The following is a 12,678-nucleotide window of genomic DNA, read 5'->3' on the forward strand; positions in this document are numbered from 1 at the left end:
TGAAACTAAGCATAGTTTCCAGAAGCGTGATGGGCATTCATCCTAAAGGGTGCTTTAGTAACTTGTGTGAGATTCTCTTTTCCCTCAAAATCTGCTGAAGAAAGCCCGGGGCACAATAATTCATAATAACACTAAGCTCACCAATTACACAAGTAACAGAGGCATATTCCAGCTCAACTCCTTGGATCCAGGATGCACCAAGAGATTTCAGCAGAAAGAAGATAGAAGTTTGAAAACGGGTTACCCCACAACACCTTTTTGGTGATAGTCTCTTGTTCCATGATTGGCCTCAAAATAAGGATGTGAAGTCGAAATACAATTTTAGCTGATGTCATCAGGCTGAAAGAATACAACTTACATACCTGGGAAGAGATCCCACAGGTCACTGCCACCTGTGCCCTTTTGTCTGTCCATGGAGACAGACGTGGAGGCCTCACCTGAGCCTCACCCTCCCACACTACTTAGATCACGTAACAAGCATTTGCAAGGTTGAACTTTCATGTATTTAATCTCCTGTCAAAAATAGACATAAGACCCCCAACACAAAAATAAGATCACTGAATCATTAGGGTTAGAAAAGACCTCTAAGATCATCACACAAAATACAGTCTCAGCTGAGATCCTTCTCTGTCTGGTACTTGATAGTCTAAAAATTAACAAGTTGTTATATTGCAGGGGTAAATACTGCTTCTCACTCTTCAACTGAGCGTGAGTAAGTAAAATTTACTGTTCTGAAAGGGAAAATTTGCATTTTTGGTCATACTGCCTTTTCAAATGTCTTAAGTTCAAATTCTCTGCATTTCTCAACAAGGAAGAATATAACAGAGTTCTCAGAGAAAAATAAGCTGAGCAGTTAGATTTTCAGTTATGACCAGAGCTGAGAGTACTGGTAGCATCTCAAGCACTGGCAAGAAGATGGACTCTAATGGGTGCAAATTGTCTTGTCCAAAATGTAATGGATTGGGAGATTTCAGTCGTTCCAATAACAATATGAGAGAGGAAGGACTGAAGATGAACTTATTCATTTAATTTAAAAAGGAAAAAAATTCCACTCCCAATAATTTTAGCTATGTTTAGTTAAAAAATGATCACAGAAAAGTTGTTGCGTTTCTATGTCAAGAAAAAATGTGGAGTTTGATCAGTCTATGGTTTTTCTACATAGAAACATGTCTTCTTAGTTGAGGTCTGCATTTCAGAAAAATTATCTATAAAGAGTTCTGGGAAGTCTTTATCAAATGTGAAAATAAATTAAGTTCATTGGAGAGGAAATATTTATGATCTCACATAAACTATATTACACTCCAATAACTCTCTTGGGGCATTCTGTGGGCTATGCACATATAGAAAATCTGGTCTAATAGAGTCCTAATCAAAGAGGTTTGTACAGAGAGGTGCCCATAAGTTCAGCAGATATCCTTTCACAAAGTGGTCTCCTCACAGTGAGATGAGCAGCGTGAAGAAAATGCTGGTTTTACTTTCCAATCTTGAGAGAAACAGGTTGCCTGGTATTTTTGCTTTCAACTCCCTTCATCTCAACCCCTAAAGCTTCTTTGTTTTTGTAGGTGTTTTATAGAAGAACAAGCACAGGAATAATTGACATCTTAAATTCTGTAACATAGATCTCAGAAATTATGCACTGTTTTAAGAGGGCCTCTCCAAATTCATGGGGATATTTTATGGAAATACAGAGTGCAGATGCTTTGTCAAGACAAGCTCTGCCTTCTTAGAGCCTGTCAATGCATTGCACTAACATAATCAGAGGCAGATATTTGAAATTATATGGTATGTGAATATGCCAGGTTCGGATATCACTCTTATAATGATTGACAGTATATGAACTAAACATGACTTCTGTGGAGTCAGTCCAGTGCCTTCTGCCAGCACAGATCAGGAACAGTGCTCACAATTTTCTTTTGAAAAATATGGGTGTATAATCCTCGACATGAAGTTACATATCTTCCTTGGGGAGAAAAAAAGGGTTGCATAAAAACTCCAAGTTTGGGGAGGATACAGGAGAACACTTTGGCCCTCCTCTAAAGGGAGGAGGTCGTGGTCAGCAGCCACCTATGAAATACCTGCTGCTGAGGAATCTGCAGTTCTTTCTTGATGAAGCACAAGAGAGGATGCACAGTGTTGCAGGCAGTGCCTCTAATATGTACTTGTTCCAAAATCTGCAGGTTGAATAGTGAAGCCACCTATAAATGTAAATATGATGTGATCCTGATCACGTCATAGGTAAATATGAATGTGATCCTGATCTTTCACAAGAAGCAAAGCTAGATATGAACTTCTTGGGATTATTTCTTATTCTATCCCATAATTGCGTTAAGCAGAATCTAAGGAGTTTTTACACAGAAAATTTGAGGCTTCTAATATTGTTTTACTTTAGGAAAAAAAAAAAAAAGAAAAAGGAAGAACAACTCTGTCTTAAATTCATGGTGTGACAGTCATTTAATATGTTAAAAGAACTAGGATTAGAACTTTCCAGCATCCCAGCCAACTGGACATGGCCTTGCAGGTCTCAGTCTGTATGGATCATAACAGAAGTACGTAGGTATAAATGAAGGCAACATTTAATTACAAGTACACATTTTTTTATTTCACAATACTCTCTCAAAAGTGCGTATGTGAAGTAGAAACTTGATGCTTAGTTTAGTCATTTGTTCTAGGCTCTTTGTTAAATAGAATGAATGCAGTGTAATACACATAATACACTGACATCTTATGGGTCTGACATTTACTAAGGTAATAAATTAAAGTAATTATGTTAATGTATAATAAATGCATTCAACGAAATAAAAACTGTATAGTGTGAGAACAAAAAAAATCTTGTTTTTCTAAGTGGCTGTCATGTACAGAACACTAACATCTTAGCAGAGGTTTTTTTGAAGGCTGATAATATCTTATAAGCATAAATTAAAGATATCCAGTCTCCACATGGTGTTTGTGACTTGAAAAAAGAAGGTTCTTTTGCTTCTTTCCTCTCTAAGGCTTGTCATTTACAGTCTGATTCTTGGTTTACCAAACAACTCAGGCACCAGTTTCCTACTTAAGTGACCTTTCCAAAAGCCACTTATGGATCTGTAGGATCCAAAGAAGCCCTGTGGTGACAAGGCTGGGTTAGTTACCACACTGCAGCTCCCCTACCATAACTAGCCACTCCTTCTCCCAGCTTACTGCACCTACCAAGCAACATGAGCTCACCGAGACTGTTCCATAACACCCAACTGTGCTGGTGGGTGAGAGGCTGGGCATGACCCAGCAATGTGTGCTTGCAGGCTGGCAACCCTGTCCTGGACTGTGTCAAAATTATGAAGCTGTGTCAAGGGAGGTTTAGGTTGGATATTAGGAAAGTGTTTGTCACCCAGAGGGTGATTGGGCACTGAACAGGCTCCCCAGGGAAGCGGTCACAGCACCAAGCCTGACAGAGTTCAGGAAGCTTTGGAACAGTGCTCTCAGGCACACAGTATGACTTTTTGGGATGGTTCTGTGCAGGGCCAGGAGCTAGGCTTTGATGATTCTTGTGGGTCCCTTCCAACTCAGGACATTCCAGGATTTTCTATGATTCTATGAAAAGAAGGGTGACCAGCCAGTCGAGGGAGGTGATTCTGCCCCTCTGAGTTGCCCTCGTGAGACCCCACCTGCAGTGCTGCTTCCAGCTCTGGGATCCCCAACATAAGAAGGACTCAAACCTGCTGAAGTGAGTCCAGAGGAGGCCACAAAGATGATCAGAGGGCTGGAGCACCTCTCCTATGAAGACAGGCTGGGAGAGTCGAGGTTGTTAAGCCTGGAGAAGTGATGAGTCTGGTAACACCCCGTAGCACCTCACAGTAGCTAATGGGATCACAAGAGAGCTGGAGGGACTTGTGACAAGGGCATGGAATCACAGGGCAAGGAGGAATGACTTCAAACCGAAAGAAGGGAGATTTAGATACTAGGAAGAAATTCTTTATTGTGAGGATGATGAGGCACTGGCACAGGTTGCCCAGAGAAGCTGTGGCTGCCCCATCCCTGGTAGTGTTCAAGGCCTGGCAGGACAGAGCTCTGAGCAACCTGGTCTGGTGGAAGGTGTCCCTGCCCAAGGCAGGGGGGTTTAGAACTAGATGATCTTTAAGGTCACTTCCAACCCAAACCACTCTATGATTCTGTGATAAACCTGATCTTGTACATTTGCCACAAGTGAGGATGCCCTCTCACAGTCACCATGAAGGGACTCATGAAGACGTTGCAACTCGATCTTGTGCCGAGATTGCCGATGCACAGCTCAGTGCTTAAGAAGGATCACTGTCCTGCCAGATCACCAGGGATCTTCAAAACCTCTCCTCCATTGGCTCCAGCCAGGCTCAGAGACTACTGATGGCTGATCCCCAAAATGGATATCTACACGAGAAGGTGTTTAAAGGGATAGTTTCCTTCTGGCTCACGATAATTACTGGAAGTTTCTGTCAGAAACTACTAAAGCTCACACATCATTTAAAACTGTCTACTCAGCAGAGATACTCCAATTATGTAAGTATCCAGTCCTTTTTGAAACACTCTGTACATAATTGCCTCAGCAATATCTAGGGATGAGGTTGGCCAGAAAGCTTTAAAATGCATGGATGAGACCTCCAGCCAAGACGAGAGAGGTATTTCTCACACTACACCCAATCAAGGCCAGCTGAGGATTTTTATGAAGTTTCATTTTGCTGCATCAGATTGGAAATCTTAATATGCCTCATTCTGTAAATTGTTCTCATTACTTCAATGGGTCTTCATGTAGATAAGGTGAAACACAAACAGTACAAATAAAAGGGTAGGCTCTTTGAAGAAGAGATCTTTTTATATTTGTTTGAGTAAAGCCTAGTAAAATGGTGTCTGATTCTCTCTTGGCTTCTAAGCTTTGCTACAATAAACAGAAATGAATAAAAATAGCAATGTCTGCAGCCTACTTGATTTGTCCTGAGATTCAACTGGATACTAATGCACAAAAATACTGATTAAGGCTGAGTAATTTTGCCCCAAATTGAATTCATTTTAACAGTGTAGAGGAAGGAGAAATATTATCCTGCTCTTTGCTCAGCATATTTAGATATAATGACATAATATGAACACATTCCAAAAATTGCCTGTCTTCAGGTAGTGCATTTTGGAGTGATTTCAAAATTCCCTTAGGTTATATCAGCAAAACATTTTCCCCTGCCTCAAAAATCACTAAGCTCTCAGTGCCCAATTGCCTGTGTCACCTTGTTTACATGGTGGGAAATTTTCGAGTCTATGGTCTGTACCTTATTTTGTCAGGCTGCCCTTATGCTACTTTGTGATGATTTTGATTTTCAAACCTCCATGCATAAATTATGATTTATTTTGCTTTCCTAAAGAAAGGCTGAGTGAAGTAATACAGTGTGGGGTTTTTCGGTTTGTTTTTTTTTTTTATTATGAATATTTCAAGAGTGTGCTTTTTTCTTCTGAAGAAAATTCTGCACCTCCAGCAAACATTTTTTTTCTTTCATACAGAAAAATAAACACAGAGAAGAGCTGAAATAAAATCAGTATCTTTTGTCTGAACCTTAAGAGATGTTGAGATCTCATAACTCCAGCACTGGGGTGAGAGATACATCATACTCCTCAAAAGTGACTTTCTTTGTTCATTACTGTTAATTTGCTTACAGCCAGGCACACTGTGTGCTGTGGCATTGTCACTGCGTTGTTACTCCATACCCACAAGGAAGTCATGTGCAGAAAACGTGGTTATATGAATAAAATAAGCATCAACATCAACACTGCCTGGTTCTGAGCATTAATGAGGCAAATTTCTCTTCAAAACTTATGTAGCTGTTTTTACAATAGTGAGAACCAAAAGCTAAGACCACAATTGAACTGTTGCCCAAAGGCAATTACTGATTGAAATTGATTAATTCTACAAACAAATTTAGCCAATAAATTAGTTGTCACGTTATGGCAGATTTGGGCAATACTGTTGCAGTTGTGAAGGAGACACAACCTTCTAGCATGAATAGCTAACATTACCCTGTAGAGTTGCTTGTTGAGTTACCCAAAGAAATCTCACAGGGGAACTGAGCAGGGCATGCTACTTTGATGCTATAAAACCATTGTGTTACCTCTCTGCTTTTATGTATGAATCTGAGGAATTGTTAACAGCACCACGAGCAGTTTGCTCTGAGCAACACAAATGTAATGGACTTAACATCAAAGTGATGCAAAATCCATTGAAAACAACAGAAAGGCTCCAGTTGAATCCAGAGGACTTTGAATCAAGGCCTAACAGGGTCGAGTCTGCTGTTCTAATGGTTTTCTAAGGGGATCCTGTGGGAAATTGGAAAAAGGATTCCGTTTCTTGAATCCAAAGATTATTGAGGCTTCGAGCTACTGCTTTTGCAGAATCATTGGTTCAGCTTGTTTCCTCTTCCAGCCCATGACACAATGGCACAGGAGCTCTGAGCTTCGTGGTTGCACAAAGGACCCTTTGCACCCCAGAAGACTCCCTCCCTGCCTGCTTCCTTCCCTTCCTCTGTCCCCCAAGAAAAGAGACTCCTGGAAGACACTTGATGTAAAAACAACCAATGCTGCTACTGCACACCCAGAAAGAAGCTGCATTAAAGAGTTCTTTGCATCATCACCTGTCAGAGAATAGTGGGGTTTAGGTGCCAGTCTTTCTGCAGCTATCCAGTCCTTCCACGCTTGGAGATTAAGCTGCTGAATTGGGCACTTTGTTACATTATTTCTGAAACCAATATGGATAATAACTGAGGGTGATGTGCAATGTGACAGTCTGCTCCTAGTTCTGGCTTCACAGTGATTTCACAGCTGTGGCAGTGACTTAGTTTGAATGGGTTTCTACAAAAAATTCAAGGTTTTGGTTTTGTCATTGAAAGCTCCACATGGCTTGAGATTAGTGAGCATCATTCTTCCTGAACTGTCACAAAATCCAGTTGCAGATGTGATCAAAGAAGGATGTCCTTCTGAGGTTTTCTGGTGTTAATATAAGTAACTTTATGAGTTGACTGTGGTGAGGATTGGGCCCTTCTGTGTTCGTAAGGACGTATTAGTTCATGGAGCATCCCACATGCCATTTCCTTATATCTGCATCTTCACTTGGAAAGGACAGGGTTTTGTTAAGCTTCCAGGAACATTTCAAAGCCTTTTTTTCTGCTATCAAGGTGTTTTAGAGGGAAAGGACATAAATGAGCAATGTGATAGGAGCTCTTATTTTGGTTGGGCAACAGCTGAGGCATATGGGTAATTTATTGCACTATAATTGTGTTATGTGATATTGATGCTGCAGTATTAATGACTGCAAAGTGCCCAGATTGATTCAGATGGCCATTTACTGTCATTATTACAAATCTAAATAAATAAATAAGAGCAATTGAATTGATGTATCTAAGAAATGTTTCAAAGTCACCCGGTGACATACATGTAGGCGCTTGTGAACAGAGAGAGACTCAAACAATATCAGGGACGCTTTTTATTGGGGTCAGAAAGAAATAGAACAATTAAGTCATTTTCAGTCATATACAATGTATTAGGAACTGTTTTAACAAGCGCATTGCTAAACTGACTGGCATGAACAAAGCATTTTAAAAAGCTGGGGTGTAAATATGCCAGGAAAAAAGAAAGAAAACATGTAAACTATGCTCAAAAATAGTCTGCAAATGTAAGGAAACAAGAAAAACTAAGACAATCATGCACATACCTCTCCTGCTACCATGGCCCAGTGAATACAGTGGTTACCATGGCTGGATCAGGCTATGAGGTGGACTTTAGAGGGCAAGCTTTGTTTCTGATCTTTGCCCAAACAGAGAGCCTTGATCCAGTCTGTTGGTTTGTGTACTCTGAGCAAGCCAACCTCACACTGCAAGAGCCAGCAAGTTAAGTTTGAATTTATCTCATGCCTTCAGGTTTCTCTTAGCATCCCCTGTCTGCCTGTCATATCATATGGACCCAGAGATGTATTATCACTCAATATTCCAAAATATGACTCTGCATTTTTCCTCTAAAATGCAAGAACAGTGTAAGTCAGACAGCTAAGAATTACATGCATTTCATGATGCTTTTTATGTATCCACCTTTTTTTTTTTTCCCCTGAAGAGAAAACAGTATATTAAATTTAGATCTTGCTAGAAGGTAATTCCTTCATTAACCATTTGTGGGGAGTCTACATATGTATTAAACATAGGCTCTTTATTTACACTAAATATTTTACTAGCTTCAATAATCATTGATACTGAAAGAGATGAGAGCAAGTCTGTTAGAATAAATAGCTTCTTCATACTCGGAAGTACATTTGAGAATAGGTGGATCCTAAAGATAACTAAGTAAGAACCTGCTGGTATTGATCTGCATGGAGAAAAAGTTCTATTTTTGCTCTTCCTCCACCCACAACGTCTAATGATCATTGACTCTACCGCCCAGATAAATTCCTTAGACAAACAACCAAAATCCAAATCAACATACTAACCATTAATAATCCAGGTAGCAGTTTTTAGAACAACAAGAAAACCAGGAAAAATATATGATTTCTTTTGAAGGTTTATTCTGAGCAATGTTTTTGTGATACAAACTTTAGATTTAACTCCCCTGCCAATGACCAGGAAAGCAAGTCAACATTACAACTGGAACCGAACATTAGATATTCTTGTACTCTTGGTTGGTGTTTAAGCAGCTACATTTCATTACCTCTTAATTTTATGGGTTATCAGAAGCTAAAAAAAAATGTGTGTTGAGGCTGTTCTCACCTCACAATTCAATGTATGGAGTGACAAGAAAACAAGTATTGCATACTTGGCTATAAAATTGTTTGTTATTAAACAAAACAAAGCAAAACAAAAACAAAAACAAAACCAAACAAAGAACAAAACAACAACAATTAATCTCCAAAATTTGCCCAGTTGGTATGCTGCTGCTTTGTTTTGGGAGGGGTGGTGGGGAGGAGGATTGTTATTGTTGGGGGGGGGTGGTGTTTTGATTTTCTTTTTCTTTTTTTTTTTTTTAACTTAACACCTCCTTTCAAACTTCTACTCCCGGGGAATGCAGAAAGCTGCGTAAGCTGCGAGGAAGGTGCTCAGAGGTTACTCCCAACATCGAGCTCCCCTAGTGGCTGTTTCCCTCCCACGGTCCCTGCATGGACAGAAACACCTGGCTTGGGATTTTCCCACTCATGATTAGAAGGAAGTGACTGGAAAGGGATGCAGATCACAATCCGGGAATGAGAGAAAAGAAAAAAAAAAAAAAAGTGGGATACTCATTTCTAACTTGGATTTTTGGTATAAGAAAATGTTGGTTTATTACCTGCAAAAGAAATGTAAAGACTTCTCTATAAGCCTCTAATCAGACACTGCATATTGCACTGTTGAGGATATAAGGAAACCTGAGGGAAACTCTGCTTTAAAGTTTGCTTCAAGAGCAAATATAAACCAAAACATAGATAACAATGTCTTATGAATCATTCTGCCTACAGTAATTTTTGCATGTATGATGAAAGGCTGTATTGACCATGTTCAAGCCAATGATTAGCATTAATCCACAAGCAGATGGATATGAAAGCGGCAAAATCAGTGTACATAGACAGAGTTGCTCTGTAAGGAAAACATTTTCTGCCTCTCCATGCACACAAAATACTGTTTTCTTGTAGCAGGAGTACTCACAGACTAATGCCAGTTTAAGGGCATAGCAGAGCAAATACCAGGCTTTGGCTCTGTGGCTTCTTGAATTTTGCTGTCAAACCAAAATGGGTGGAAAACTATGAGCTTAATTTTTCTTGTTGCTGCCAGGGTTTGGGGGTTTTGGGAAGGGTATTCCAAGGAACAAGACTTGTTCTGCTTGTCATTGTAAAGGTATAGTTGCCTACTAGACATTAGCTCTAGACTGAAATTTCTAAGCCAATTTTCGAGATAGGTATTGCAATAGTACCAGGATAGGGCAACGAGGGATGTGTATCAATTCCTTTAAATGAAATAGTTTAACAGTGCCATGAAAGAGTGTGGGGTACATAAAAGAATCAAATAAAGCTTCCGATGAAAATCCTGCCTGAGTCTCCTTCCACTCATACCAGCTTTACTCGATCATAACCTCTGTTTTTGCTGGAGTTATTTGTGATCTACTTCTCTGTCAGTGATCGCTTTGATCCCAAGTATCTTGGCAAACACCAGAGGTGCAAAGAGGCTACAAGAATGAAGCTTTCATGCTCTAAAAATGGATAATGAAAAAAGAAAATCGTATATTAAGCCTGAGAAAAAATGGTGGCCATTAAGGATGATAAGTAATTAAGATCCAATTAAAAGCTACACAGCATTTGCATCTCAAGTTTTCTTTGGGAAACATCCTGTGTTTTGGGATTCATCAACCAAAATATACTAGTGCAACTTCAAATGGCCAACAAACAAACTCGCCTCTGCAGTCTGAACCCTTCCCTGCCTCCATGCAGAGCAAACAGCTGTCAGCAAATCCAGGTTTCATAAAAGAAGAAGATAAATAATAAGTGAGATTCTCAAAGAGCTTGGCCAGAGGCCGGGTGCACCCACCACTGCCCCACTGCAGCCCAGGTCCCGTAGGGATGGCCCAGAGCAGTGCTGCCCCACAGCCCTGTCCATGACCCCACAGTGAGGGGAAGCCTGGCAGCTGCCACGAGGTTTGGCAGAGCCACTGGAAGAGCCTGTGTGTGTCATCAAGGAACGCTGGGCCATGGGGCTGTGGTGGGTGCTTGCAATAGGACTCCGTGGGGTCAGCGGTGGATGCTCCTGGGACCGTGGTGTGTGTGCTGTGCCCTGGAGAACCAGGGGATGACCCAAGGGGCTCCCCATCGCTCCGCCAGAGCTTTGGGGGCTGACAGGGAGCCTGGTGGCAGCTCCATGGGGGACCCGGCTCTACGGGTAGGAGTGGTGGAGGGAGAGGGTCTTCATTCAGGGGCCTCCCCAGCACCCTCGCCCTGGGCAGCCCTGAGGGGCCCTGGGAGCCCTGCGGGCAGCAGTGGCTGTGCTCTATGGACCCTCCAAAGAAGGCGTCAGTGCCTGACCGGGGGTGTTTGCAGTCTCTGAGGTGTGGGGTGGGCAGGGCAGGGCACGGTGCTCCCCCTCGGCAGCCTGGGGCTGGGGCCAGGGCTGGGGGGGCAGGGGCAGGATCCCTGCGGGGGGAAACGCGCCTCGGCTCTGCAGTGAGCGGGGACTGGGGGGCTTGGGGGGGCTGGTTTTTTCCCCAGAAGCGGTGGCGTTTAAATAATAATTAGAAAGGAAGAAGAAAGATTTAAGGCGGGTAGGAGACGCAAGGCGCATCCCGGAGGCCCGGCGGGGCGGGCGGGAGCGGCGAGCCCGGTTCCCCCACAGTTCCCCCGGGATCCCCTCCGGACCCTCCGGCTCCCCCCGCCCGGCTCCCGGCGGGGCCGCGGCCACCTCCAGCCTGCGCTGAGGCTGAGCAGAGCCTCCCCGCTCCCCCAGCTCTGCTTTCTTTCACATCTAATTTGATAGGAGGGGGATTTCGAGCTTCCCACAGTTACAACTTTTCTTGATTTCTCCCTTCCCCCCCGCCCCGCGCATTTATTACTTGCATTTAATTAATTCCTTCTTTGCGTTTCCTTCCCTGCTAATCTTTGGGTGACTGCTTTGTACATATGGCAATCTGATAATGAGGGAGTCTATCCTTATTCTCTAGACTTCTTCACTGCGATGTCCACCCGTCTAGTGCCTGGGATATCGATCATCTTTCCTTGGGTAGGGGGACAAGGTAAGAGGGGTGATAAAAGATTTGCAGTATTCCACACCATTAAGAATAGCTTTTATTCCTTGGCGATGTTTAATCAACTGTTATATCAAGTCATGCTGTTTAAGCAACCACATCAAAAGAACATACCCTCTTTTGAATAAATTATATATTCCTTGTATCTGTCTTCTCGCATGCACGCAGACGGCGAGATAAAACTTAAGTTTGTTTTTTAATAGCATGAAGCAGGTATTTAGCTGTTATACAACTTGTTTCTGCAACTAAGTTGGTTGATAACAACCTAGAAGCCAAGCTGCTGACTTTCTAGCTTTTTACCCATTTCCCAGTCAAAACTCCTCAATTTAAAGCTCGGAAAGAGAAATCAATGATTCACTGAAACTCTACAAAGAAACATAAATAGCAGAAGAAAAGCATAGGCTAAAAAAGAGGGAAGAGCACCGGTTAGAGTCAGTGTGAGAGCTTCGGATTACTTTTTTCGGCTCTTTTCTAAAGTTTACCTAAAAAGACCGCTTTGTCCCTTGAAAAGTCCATGCTGCCCTGCTTGTTACAGTTTACGGTTGCACAACTTTTTTACCACTTAAAAACTAATTTCAAAGTGTATTTTCACATGGCTTAAGTTGATTACTACTCAGGTCGATGTCATAGACCAGAAAACTCACATATAATTGTTAGTCCCAAGGAACTTTTTTTTTCTTTTTAATATCCAAAACTTAAATAAAGTTGATTTTTGGATGTGTTTTGTTTTTCTGAGAGACAGGACTTTGAATTACTTCAGCATGCCGTCTTGGAATTTTTAAGAATCCCTTAAAAAATCTCCTGAAAGTTTCTAGATCTGAGAACAAATTGTATTTTCTTAGGACCAAAAGTAAATGAGCACTTTACAGGCAGAGAAGTGTTTGTTCATATGGGACTCTGCTGTTCTGTCTAACCTGCTCTATCAGCCCCATCTCTGCAATTTTGCCC

The sequence above is a fragment of the Myiozetetes cayanensis genome, unplaced genomic scaffold (genome assembly GCF_022539395.1).
Source record: "Myiozetetes cayanensis isolate MyiCay16 unplaced genomic scaffold, myiCay2020 scf1, whole genome shotgun sequence".
NCBI classification, from domain to species: Eukaryota; Metazoa; Chordata; class Aves; order Passeriformes; family Tyrannidae; genus Myiozetetes; species Myiozetetes cayanensis.